We start from the raw sequence: 12,400 nt of genomic DNA, 5'->3' as shown, positions 1-12,400 counted from the left end.
AAGCATATCACAAATAATATATAAAAAGTATGTATCTCAATCCATAACATAGTGTATCACAAATGTTGAAAAGTGGCCTGGATCTGGTCTGTCCATCTGTGGATGCTCTGATTAAGACTCCAGGCCACCCAATCATAAGTAAATGGTCAATGGTGATCGGTATTGCTCAGTTAGCTCACGATTGATTAATTCCTTGCACATGAAGCAAATCTCAAATCACAAACAGGAAAATGTAGTGTATTACTGTTAGTCTCCTAAAAATTACTGCAGCTCCTGATCATAATTAAGTCCATATGCGACCCTACTCAAGCGCATGATCCACAAGGCTTCAGTACGTCGCAACTTCAGTTCCCTATTCCCACCTGTGACCCCCTGTAGGACCATGTCAATGCCGAAGAATCGTACATTTCTGTCTATCTCTTCATTCTGGCATAAAGCGACATGTAGTGCCACAGGATATTTAGGGTCTTGTTTCTGTATGGCTCTTATGTGTTCCGCTATTCTGTCTTTCAAGGGTCTGATTGTACTGCCCACATAGTATTTGCCGCAGTTAATTCAATTATGTACACTACAAACCTGGTAGTAGAATTGATGTTTGTCTTGATAGCAAAATTCTCACCCTTCCGACCCATAAAACATTAGGTGCCATGTTTCACCCATCTGCACATGGCACAAAATCCACACTTGTAAAAACCAAGGCTACGTTGTGTCAACCATGTTGTAGGGTTGGTGCCACGTCGTACAGTTGGACTGAGTCTAGTTCTTAGTGTGTTCCCTCTCCTGTACGTGATCTGAGGTTTGTCTGAAATAAAATCTTTAATTGCTTTTTCAGATTTCAAAAGCCCCCAATGCTTGGTCATGCTTCTGCGTAAAGCATGATGAAGGGAATTGAAATCATTGATCATCCGCAGTGTGTCGCTGCCAGGTTTCTTCAATGTCTGTGACTGCAGTGTATCAGCTCGCTTAATTTTCTCTAGTCTTTTCTCAGCTTTGCGTTTTGTGTTCATAGGGTAGCCCCTCTTAAAAAATCTGTCTTTTATATTGCCTAGACATTTCCTGAATTCCATGTCCTCGCTGCAATTTCTCCTTGCTCTCAGAAACTCTCCATAAAGTATGGAGTGTATTTGATGCGGTGGGTGCGAACTAGATGCATGTAACAATGCGTTGCATGCGGTGCATTTCCTGAAAAGCCTACTCTGTAATGTGTCGTTGGAGACATAAAACTCAACATCCAGGAATTCAATGTGTGTTTTACTGAATTCCATGGTGAATTTAATTTCCCATATGTTGTTGTTCAAGTGTTGAAAGAAACTGGCTAGGTGCTCCTCCGTACCTGACCATAGTAAAATACAATCATCAATATATCGACCCCAAAAAATGATGGAGTCGATATATTGAGCGCCTTTCGTACCCCAAATGAGATACGCCTCTAGTTTGCCCATGAAGAGGTTCGCAAATGAGGGCAAAATTTTGACCCCATTGCAACACCTCTCTTTTGGCGACACCAGGTCTGATGAATAGATAAAGAAATTGTTCCTGAGTATCAATTCCATCATTGTTGACAACATTAGAGTATGTTGCCACAAAGAGGCTGGTCTATTGTACAAAAGTATGTTGACCACCTGTAAACCAAGGTCCATGTTGATGCTGGTGTACAGTGACACCACATCCATTGTCACAAGCAGTGTACCTGTGTGCCATTGTATATCAGCCAAAGTACTCAAAATGTGCTTTGTATCCTGTATATAGGATGGCAAATTCCTTACCTAGGGGCCAAGAAAGACATCAACATATTCCACGATTCTTTCAGTTGGTCCCCAATGCCTGAAACTATTGGCCTCCCAGGAGGAAAAGGCAAGTTCTTATGTACCTTAGGCAAGGTATAGAGCCAAGGATATGAGGGTCTAAAGACCTTCAGGTACAGGTGTTCGTCATCATGTAATAGTCCTGACTGTTTCCAGACGAGTAGTTTACTGTTAATCTCAAGAATGAGTGGACCCATGGGGTTATGAGTCAAGCGCTCAGTTGTCTCCAAGTTGGTCGAGGATCTCTTTGTGGTAGTCAATGCGATCCGTCACAACCACATTGCCCCCCTAATCTGCCTCTCTAATAGTGATGTTGTCATTGTTAATTAGTGTGGTTAAAGCCCACAGTTCACCAGGAGTCAAATTGTCTTTGTATTTGAATATTTTATCTCTATGTAGGTAGTTCAGTTTGTCAATATCCTCTAGTACGCACTTGTGAAAATTGTCTATAGCATTGCCACCAGGCAGGGTTGAAATCCATTTAGATTTAGATTTTAGCCCACTGGCAATGCTAAAATATGACTCAATGTTTAGTTCTTCCAATAACCTATCCATGTCATTTTTTTTTTCAAATGTTTTATATAGCGCTGGCTAGACCCAGAGGTATCAGAGCGCTTTACATGAGCATCAGATCATAGTTACAGGTTACATCATTACAAAGGTTACATAGTTCTTAGAGCATGGCCACATAGTTACTTGTAAGGTCGAGATAAACAATAAGCACAAATACGTAAGGGGAAAAGCAGGCAGGGTGAGAGATTCAGGGGAGGGGGGTTGGAGCAGGGGGAGTAGACAGATAATGAAGGCGGGAAAGAGGAGGGTTGGGTGAGAGACACAGCATGGGAAGAGGAGGGGAAGGGTGACTGGTACACAAACCGGTAGACGAGTGAAGGCAAACGTCCAAAGTCCAGTAAGCTGTGATCCCAGGGGAAGTGGTATCACTTCCCTATCTCTGTTGCGAGAGGCTCCCTTTACGCAGTGGACTCTCTCAGAGGGGTCTCAGAGACACCAAGGCCTACATACTGGATCCTTCCCCAGAAAGGGGAGAGGGAGTGGTTTGGCAAGGGGTGCCATACCATACCTCAAGTGTGAGTAGCTCCCTTTGCGCAGTGGACTCCCTCAGCGGTTTCGCTGAGACTCCAGAGTATATATTTTGGATCTTTCCCCAACAAGGGGAGAAGGAGTGCTTAGTCAAAGGGCACAAAGGACAGGGGGTAGGCAGAGTAGCAGGCAAGGGGAGAGATTGGGGGGAGAGGGGATAGGCGCTAGGGACGAGAGAATAAAGAGAGATGAAAAGAAGTCTGTCTAAAGACCGACTGGGTAGGTGACGACCAAAGAGGGAATCCACAGCCCATCTCCCCTATAGCTAAACTAAGTAGCTCCATCGGTTACCAGACAAAATAGTTCAGTCTCATACATTGAGAGAGGAGGGAAGGAGAGACATAAATAGAGGGCGGAAGCGGTAGGAGACGGCAGGAGAGACGAAAAGAACTGTAAAAATGTGGTTCAACAATATATCAGGAAAAGATCAAACAAGTAAACATTATATCAAACAATCAGCAATACATTACAGGAGGAGAGAGAGGAGTGAGAGAGTAGTGGTGGGTAGGGGAGGAGGGAAAGTGAGGATAAGGGAAGAGACAACCGTAGAGACAAAAGGAAGTCTGTCTAAAGACCGACTGGGTAGGTGACGACCAAGGAGGGAATCCACGGCTCATCTCCCCTATAGCTAAACCAAGTAGCTCCATCGGGCATCAGACAAAATAGATCAGTCTCAAGAGGTAAGGGAAGAGGTTCACAGAAGAACAGGGTGGGGAGCAAGGGCATGTGAGGGCAGAGGACAAAAGCTGAATTACTGTACCTTACTCTATGTTTAAGTAACACATCCTGTTTAAAAAAAACAAAAAACATTATTTACAAGTTTGGTGGTAACGGCTACGGGAGTGTTAGTCGAGTATGGGTCGGTGAATTAGTTCTAGAAACGATCACGCAGATATCTTGGTGTTCTGGCCCTTCTCGGGCTTAGCTTCAGGCAGGCAAGGCAGCACCGAAACAGTACAAGACCCACCAGCCCGGTCGAGTATCGGGACTCGAGGCAACGTGAAGATCAGGGGCACAACAGGGTATAAGCAGGGCTGGTGACATACCTAACCTCAGGCGGGGGGACGAGGGCCTTATGTTCAGACCCCCATGATCAACGGCACAGGCCAAGTAGGATTAAGGCAGCATCTTTGGAATATAAGTCAGCTAACTCTGGCCGTCCCCACATAAGAGGCAAGGGCAGCAGCAGAGCTGGCGAAGCATCGGCGAGATGGTGCGCAGGGTCAGGCAGGCAAGGAGGCCACCAAAGAGGGCGAACCAGCTCTCCCACGATCGAAAACGACAAACAGCATGTGACCTTCACTGTGTGGGGCCTCACTCTGGATGGGCGAGTGAGCCGGGCCCTCAGTGGTTTGGTTGTGGCGCACTATTTCAACGGCTGATGTGCGCGTATCCTTTGTTCTGATGTGCGCGTATCCTTTATTCTTTATACAGCCCTCAGCAGGTACTGACAGTGAGTGGTTAATGGGTGGGTAAGGAGCTTCAAAGGCCTTCAAAGACCTTCAGGAGGCAGCTCTGTTGTGTCGTTCAATTCTGTTATGAGATTCCCTCCTCAGGTTGCTATTGCTGAAATAGCAGGCAGTATGGTGTGTAGATTACTTATGTACGCGCTACGGCACTAAGGCACTCGGTTGTGTGGCTGCCATTTTGGATCAGGCTCCAGTGATACCCCGATGTCAGGTGATGCTGGATACCGATGCCAGAAAAAGTTCAATAGTCAATAGTTCAGTAGTCGCCCAGAGATGCAGGGTGATACAGGGATCTACTGAAGTGCATTGTCTTAACTGCGCTATGGGGATGAGACAGCGTTGGTCGTGCTGAACACGGTCTTCGGGGAAGCCATTACAAGGTCAGACAGGACGTATGGCAGCCGGTTATAGCTCCTCATAGGGGTTGTGAAATTATCAAACAGCACCCACCTTCATGGCTCAGGAGATCCACGGGTAAGGTGCCACTCTTGTTTCATTCCTTCCAGTCACAGGTGTCCCGGTTGTTTCGTTCCGATCGCCATTTTGTGGAGCTCAAGTCGGGCATCACACACTCACCACATCTCTGGTTTGCTGTTCTATCGAGCGTTTAATGTGAGGTCCTCGAATCACATCATGTGCCGCTTGTAGTTAGAGGCAAAAAACTGACATCCTTTCCAATATCCGTTTGTATTTTCCCCAGAAAGACGCCTAAATTGCTCCTCCCGATGTCAAGCAACGAAGTTAATAAGTAAATTGCATCATCTGCATACTTCTGCCTTCCAGGACCTATTACCAACGGAAAAAACACAGCATTCAGAGGTGCTATTGTTCCGATTTAAAAATCCGGCATGCTTTTTTGTGAGGTGCTAGGCTTGTTGTAGGCGTCGGAATTCACATCCTTGAACCCGCCATCCTAACTTATTAAAGTCAAGAATGAGAAGCCTTTGACCAGCTTGAGTGTCTGCCACCTCATAAGGAGTTTCTTGCATATCAGTAAGAGACAAAAGGAGATGTGTTGATTGAATATCCTTTATTGATAAAGATTCAGCATCCACCAGTACAGGAATATTTTTGGCCCCTTTGCTAGTTTTGTTCATCCCAAAAAAATGTTTCTTAAGTTTTAGATTCCTTACGAATTTGAACAGGTCTATCTTAAGTTTGCAGATATCCCCTGTGGCATAAGGGTTAAAATTAAAACCTTTGCGTAATAGTGAAATTATGTCTGGTGTAAGATGAAAAGGAGAAAGGTTAATCACTTGTACTTCTGTATCACAAGAATTGTCTAGTTCTTGGTGGTTCCTGATCTGAGCTTCCTTCTGTACTCGTCTGAGCTTGACCCTCCTGCCACTCCGGGTTTTGGATCTGATTGATTTTTTTGTGGTATTGCCCTGTTGCCTTTCCTGATACGCTGTACCTCGCGAAAAAAAGCAGAGCTACTTTGCTCTGCCCCTTCCACATTGTCAGTGTCACTGCCACTGACATTGACTGAGTTAATTGAGGTATTGCTGGAGGATGTAGAACTAGGTTCCGTTCTTACATTGTTGCTCTTGTCTACCTTTGAGGTGCTCGGGACCAATGAGTCATATTTCTTGGCATTTGTGAAGATTCTGCCTTGTGTATAGTCCAACTCATCCCTCCTAATCTTTCTCGCTTTTCTATTCTTTATGTCAGACTGATGTTTGAGTAAAATGTCATCAAGGATGGTATAGTTTTTGACAGTCGCTTCAGCTAAATTTAGGTCCTTAATTTCTTGTTCCAGGACAGAGATTTCAACCTGAAGTTTCGCAACCTTACGCTCTGCATTTTCCATCTATAAATTCATTAGTGTCATGGAGTTGTTGATGAGTGCTTCCTCCCATTTATTCATTAGATCAGTATTGAGATCATTATAAGTGGGGAAGATCTGACCTCTTAACCCTCTGGGTATGCGTTTAAGTCATATTAACAGTAAACTACTAGTCTGGAAACAGTCAGGACTATTAAATGATGACAAATACCTGTACCTGAAGGTCTTTAGACCCTCATATCCTTGGCTCTATACCTTGCCTAAGGTACATAAGAACTTGCTTTTTCCTCCTGGGAGGCCAATAGTTTCAGGCATGGGGGGACCAGCTGAGAGAATCGCGGAATATGTCGATCTCTTTCTTGGCCCCTTGGTAAGGAATTTGCCAACCTATATACAGGATACAAAGCACATTTTGAGTACTTTGGCTGATATACAATGGCAAACAGGTACACTGCTTGTGACAATGGATGCGGTGTCACTGTACACCAGCATCAACATGGACCTTGGTTTACAGGCGTCAACAAACTTTTGTACAATAGACCAGCCTCTTTGTTGCAACATACTCTATTGTTGTCAACAATGATGGAATTGATACTCAGGAACAATTTCTTTATCTTTGATCAGACCTGGTATCACCAAAAGAGAGGTTGTGCAATGGGGTCAAAATGTTCGCCCTCATTTGCGAACCTCTTCATGGGCACACTAGAGGCGGATCTCATTTGGGGTACGAAAGGCGCTCAATATATCGACTCCATAATTTTTTGGGGTCGAAATATTGATGATTGTATTTTACTATGGTCAGGTACGGAGGAGCACTTAGCCAGTTTCTTTCAACACTTCAACAACAACACATGGGAGATTAAATTCACCATGAAATTCAGTAAAACACACATTGAATTCCTGGATGTTGAGTTTTATGTCTCCACCAACACATTACAGAGTAGGCTTTGCAGGAAATCCACCGCATGCAACGCATTGTTACATGCATCTAGTTCTCACCCACCACACCAAATATACTCCATACCTTATGGAGAGTTTCTGAGAGCAAGGAGAAATTGCAGCGAGGACTTGGAATTCAGGAAATTTCTAGGCAATATGAAAGACAGATTTTTTAAGAGGGGCTACCCTATGAACACAATGTGCAAAGCTGAGAAAAGACTAGAGAAAACGAAGCGAGCTGATACACTGCAGTCACAGACATTGCAGAAACCTGGCAGCGACACACTGCGGATGATCACTGATTTCAATTCCCTTCATCATGCTTTATGCAGAAGCATGACCAAGCATTGAGGGCTATTGAAATCTTAAAAAGCAATTAAAGATTTTATTTCAGACACACCTCAGATCACGTACAGGGGAGGGAACACACTAAGAACTAGACTCAGTCCAACGGTACCACGTGGCACGAACCCTACAACATGGTTGACACAACTTAGCCTTGGTTTTTTTCAAGTGTGGATTTTGTTCAATGTGCAGATGGGCGAAACATGGCACCTTATGTTTTATGGGTCCTAAGGGTGAGAATTTTGCTATCAAAGCAAACATCAATTGTACTACCAGGTTTTTAGTGTACATAATTGAATGTAACTGCGGCAAATACTATGTGGGCAGTACAATCAGACCCTTGAAATACAGACTAGCGGAACTCATAAGAGCCATACAGAAACAAGACCCTAAATATCCTGTGGCACTACATGTCGCTTTATGCCAGAATGAAGAGATAGAAATAAATGTACGATTCTTCGGCATTGACATGGTCCCACAGGGGGTCAGAGGTGGGAATATGGAACTGAAGTTGCGACGTACTGAAGCCTTGTGGATCATGTGCTTGAGTACGGTCGCATATGGACTTAAATATGATCAGGAGCTGCAGTACTTTTTAGGAGACTAACAGTAATACTCTACATTTTCCTGTTTGTGATTTGAGATTTGCTTCATGTACAAGGATGTAATTAATCGTGAGCTAACTGAGCAATACCGATCCCCATTGACCATTTGCCTATGATTGGGTGGCCTGGAGTCTTAATCAGAGCATCCACAGATGGACAGACCAGATCCAGGCCACTTTTCAACATTTGTGATACACTATGTTATGGATTGAGATACATACTTTTTATATATCATTTGTGATATGCTTGCTTTTCGCTTTATGATCATATATGCTTTTTCACTCTGTGCTTATGTCCGACCGTTTTTATACTCACTAAAGCTGGGACAATGACGAGGATGTTTAGGAGGCTAACTTAACTTAGGGTCGACAATATCAATGTGCAATTATAATTTGAGTCCAAGTGCAATATGCTTGTATTTCGCTTTATGTTCGTATATACCTTTTCAGTCTGAGCCTCATGTCCAACTGTTTTTACACTAGAGGTTCTGCGATGGATTTGTTTATTTTCAGAAATACTATGGCGCTCAACAGGTAGTGGATCAGTTAATGGCTATGTTCGGTTGTAGTTGGTGCAAATGGGTCAGAGAAAAACCCTAAACTCTGAAGAAAAGGGATGTCAGAGATCCTTCCCTGTGGTTACTTGTAAGCGGAAAGCCAATGCACACAACAATTCAATGTGATATGAGTTATCACCAACAGATGTTGAGAAAGAAGTACCACGGATGTGTTCTTTTTGTGTCGTTTTTTATTTTTTGATATATATATTTAGAACATGAAACCAGCCGACACGTGTTTTGTCAAGCAGGGAGTTAACCCGTGACTCTTCAGGGCTGTCAAAAGGGCATGAGGAACGGGGTTGGTGGAACGGTGATACTTCTGACCCGGTCCTAATCGGGTGTTACCGCAGGGCGCACTTAAATATGGAGATACGTCTGGGTAAGCGTAGATAGGCGATGAAAAACGGCGGGTAAAGCCGTGAGGTAGAAAAGGTCGTCGTGGGTCACATCTAGGGTTCGACGTCGGTTCAGGTCTGGCTTGGAGGCTACACGCATGCTCGGCTTTTCACGTACGTGGTTTCGCACGATTTATAAGTTGATTGTCTCCTCGTCTTGCCTTCATTATTGGGGCTCATTCCGTTCCAACGATTCACTTTCGTCATAATTTTTCTTTTCGTTTTGCGAGATTTCCCAGTGATTTCTGGCTATACATTCACACATTACCCTGTTTTTAGGGAGAGGCGGCACTTGTTTATCATGCCGGCACGCTGGTCGCAACCAAAGGTAGTTAGCGGTCCAGCCTTTCTTTCGCTATCACACACACTACGTGGTATTTAGTTTACGCGACTTCCGGGTCACATGTCAACACCAGGAACATGGCGTCCCGGGAGTACGCGAATTCATTTTGTCTGTTCGTTTACGGTAAGGATACAGAGGCTTCGTTCACGATCTATTACACCGCTTTTTCCGATGTGACATATTTATCCTACGGAGTGAAAAGGTCCTAATGAACTTTTTTGTTCTTTTTCGCATAGACTAATTCCAAGGATTTTACCCTCACTACTGATTGCCTAAGCAACTCCTGGGCACAGCACTTCCTCAGGACATACCTGGGGGTAAGAACATTTTTCGTAACTTAGGCTAGTTGGTTATTCTTACTATGCCGGTCATTGTATTTATATTTTTCACACTCACTCTCCGATTCTCCATATAATGGCTGCTCCGACAATGTATATTTTTTTTCTTGATGTTACAGAATCGCGGAAAATATATATATATGGTTTTCCGCATCATTGAATTACAGTTTTCCGAGATTCATACACGGGAACGCCCACTCCTTGATACAGGGGTAAGGAAAGGCTTATTTTGCATGGCTTTTGGTTTTCTGGGCATATTGCCATACAGCTTAACTGGAATGAACACAGCTATGCTATCAGACACGTGCTGTGCACATCGGATAAAGCACAGTATGTCTTGTATGACAGTTTTTGTCCTATGATATATGCACTCCAAGGAACCAGTGCTACCAAGCGCCAGTAACACCATTATTTGCTTTCTGAACACATGGATATTAGTGTTCGCTTATGTTACATCATTACTATCATACATAGGCATATGGGCAAGAGCTTTACAGTCCTCTTAGGATAACCTTTAGTTTATTCTGTTGTACGTAGGCTATATTTTGGGGTGTATGGGCCCTTGAGCCTACTAATAAATGTTGGTTTGGAGTAACCTTGTTTGTCGTGAATACAGACTCTCCTGTGTATTCACTATAGTTTTCCCCTTTTTATGCTTGTCCAGTGCGGATTTCACATCCCTGGTCATTACCACGAAGGTCACGGGCCCTGCTGGGTAGGAAGTATCACCAGCGGAGCGGTGAACTACTTTAATAGATTCTTGGTTTTATTTAACTTTGTTTTGCTCCCAGCAATTTAGACTTATGAGGTTTTCCTCCCCTGTTTTTTCCTTGTTTCTGTTTTACTTAGACCTCTATGCTAGACACAGCCATGTTAAGGCATGTTTTACCTTGATACTACTACGCACCTATACCTAACTAGGAGGTGTTTTCACACCGCACTAAGTGTTTGAATGAGTCGATCACGACTAGTTGCACTCCATTGCACACTATTATGTACAGACCTTTGAACCTTTAGGGTGTATATATCTTTTTACCCGGATGAATTCCACTCTGATCACAAACCCTATTGGCACACCAAGGGTAGTGTCTGCTATGCACCAACGCCACGTGTTTTTCGGGGTGCACTTTTTTACTCCTATATTGAATAATGTAATAAACCAGTGAAAGTCACATTACATGCTCACTCTTTATGAGGTGTTGTTCTATGTGTGTACATCAACATATGGGATGCTCCATTATTACTCTTTTGTTATTTCAGCCCTGAGGTTTCGCATAAGCGATGAAACACATGTTGGCTGGCTGTTTTACTGAATAAAGAATTTCATCGGATTGTTCCAAAACTGGAGATCCCAATAATTTCTGTTACTTTGTTGCTTTTTTCTTTGTATTCTTACTCATATATAAAAGTATTGTAATTTCTTGTGTGTGCATAGGGTAAATTTTCCCGTACCGGTAGTCTACCAAACTCCATCAGCACGCAAATCCTATCCACCATATTGAAATAATGAGCATTTGGAATCCAACGCATTTGTGACACTGCGTCCCGCTTAACAACATATACAGACGAGGTTGCGCCACCTACTAGTTTGGTATGCAAAAATGTATATATTTCTAACTATAATAAACATATTATACTAAATGTATTGTTTCAAAATTGCATCAGGTGCGGTCTCCTTCCACAGTGAGTGCGCGATTGCCATATGACCTTAAAAAAAGCTTTTGATTAGTGCATAACATTTCCCATTGTAGCAGTTGAAGGACGACACCCATTTTAGTCATTCTCTCTACAGCATTTCATGAGACACACCTCTTCTGCTTAGAGTGCTTTTTTGAAACGTTTTGCTATGTACACATATCTTGCACTACACACAACATTCAACCACCATCTTCATCAATATTCATCGTCTGTAAAGTAGCCTTCCACCTACAATAGCCATACACCTAAAAGTTGCATAACCAAAGTTTTCATCACTACCAGAGGTAACATAGTTGCATACACTGCTCAAAGCACAATGTAAATGAATAAGGCCCAAGGGCAGTATCATGTACAGATAATGAACACACGGACACAGATAGATAGTGGAAGTGGGTATGGGCATGTGCGCTCGACACCTTTTTATTACCAGGGCCATATATCCAGTGACGTCTGTGGTGGATGCGTTTGCAGTCAGTGTAAACCAGCCCTCAGGGAATAGTTGCTGCTATCATCAACTACAATTGTAATCCTTGGATCACACACAGACATTCAATAATAAAAGAATTAATAGTTTCTGCTGCAGTAAGGTAGGGACAGTAGATGTGAAGTAATACAGAAAAATATTCTTTCGTAAAAGAAACACAACTTGTGGTATACTTAGACACAAATAATAGATCTGAAATATTACACAAAAAGATTGTATCATAATGGGTCCATCAGTTCTAGTGCACTCAGATAGCCATATCAAAATCATTCAGCATGTCAACAACCAGAGATGATGTTTGCTGTAGACGGGCGGGCCGTACAAGGAGTAATATCTGTTGCCATCAACACAACATTATCTGCAATAGCAACTCAATCTAAATTTTGAACACTGGTGTCTAGAGTGTAGGCCAGAGAGAGGGGACAGCAAGGGCCCACAGTTACGTAAGATGGAATTCCGCTACACATTGTGTCATACGCGAAGCAATAAAAAACGTGTCTGGAGCATGTAATAATGCGTATGCATGGTGTAGA

This window comes from Lissotriton vulgaris, chromosome 3_1 (genome assembly GCF_964263255.1).
Source record: "Lissotriton vulgaris chromosome 3_1, aLisVul1.2, whole genome shotgun sequence".
Classification (NCBI taxonomy): domain Eukaryota; kingdom Metazoa; phylum Chordata; class Amphibia; order Caudata; family Salamandridae; genus Lissotriton; species Lissotriton vulgaris.
The sequence above is the reverse complement of the archived record's forward strand: the minus strand, read 5'-3'. Positions refer to the sequence as shown.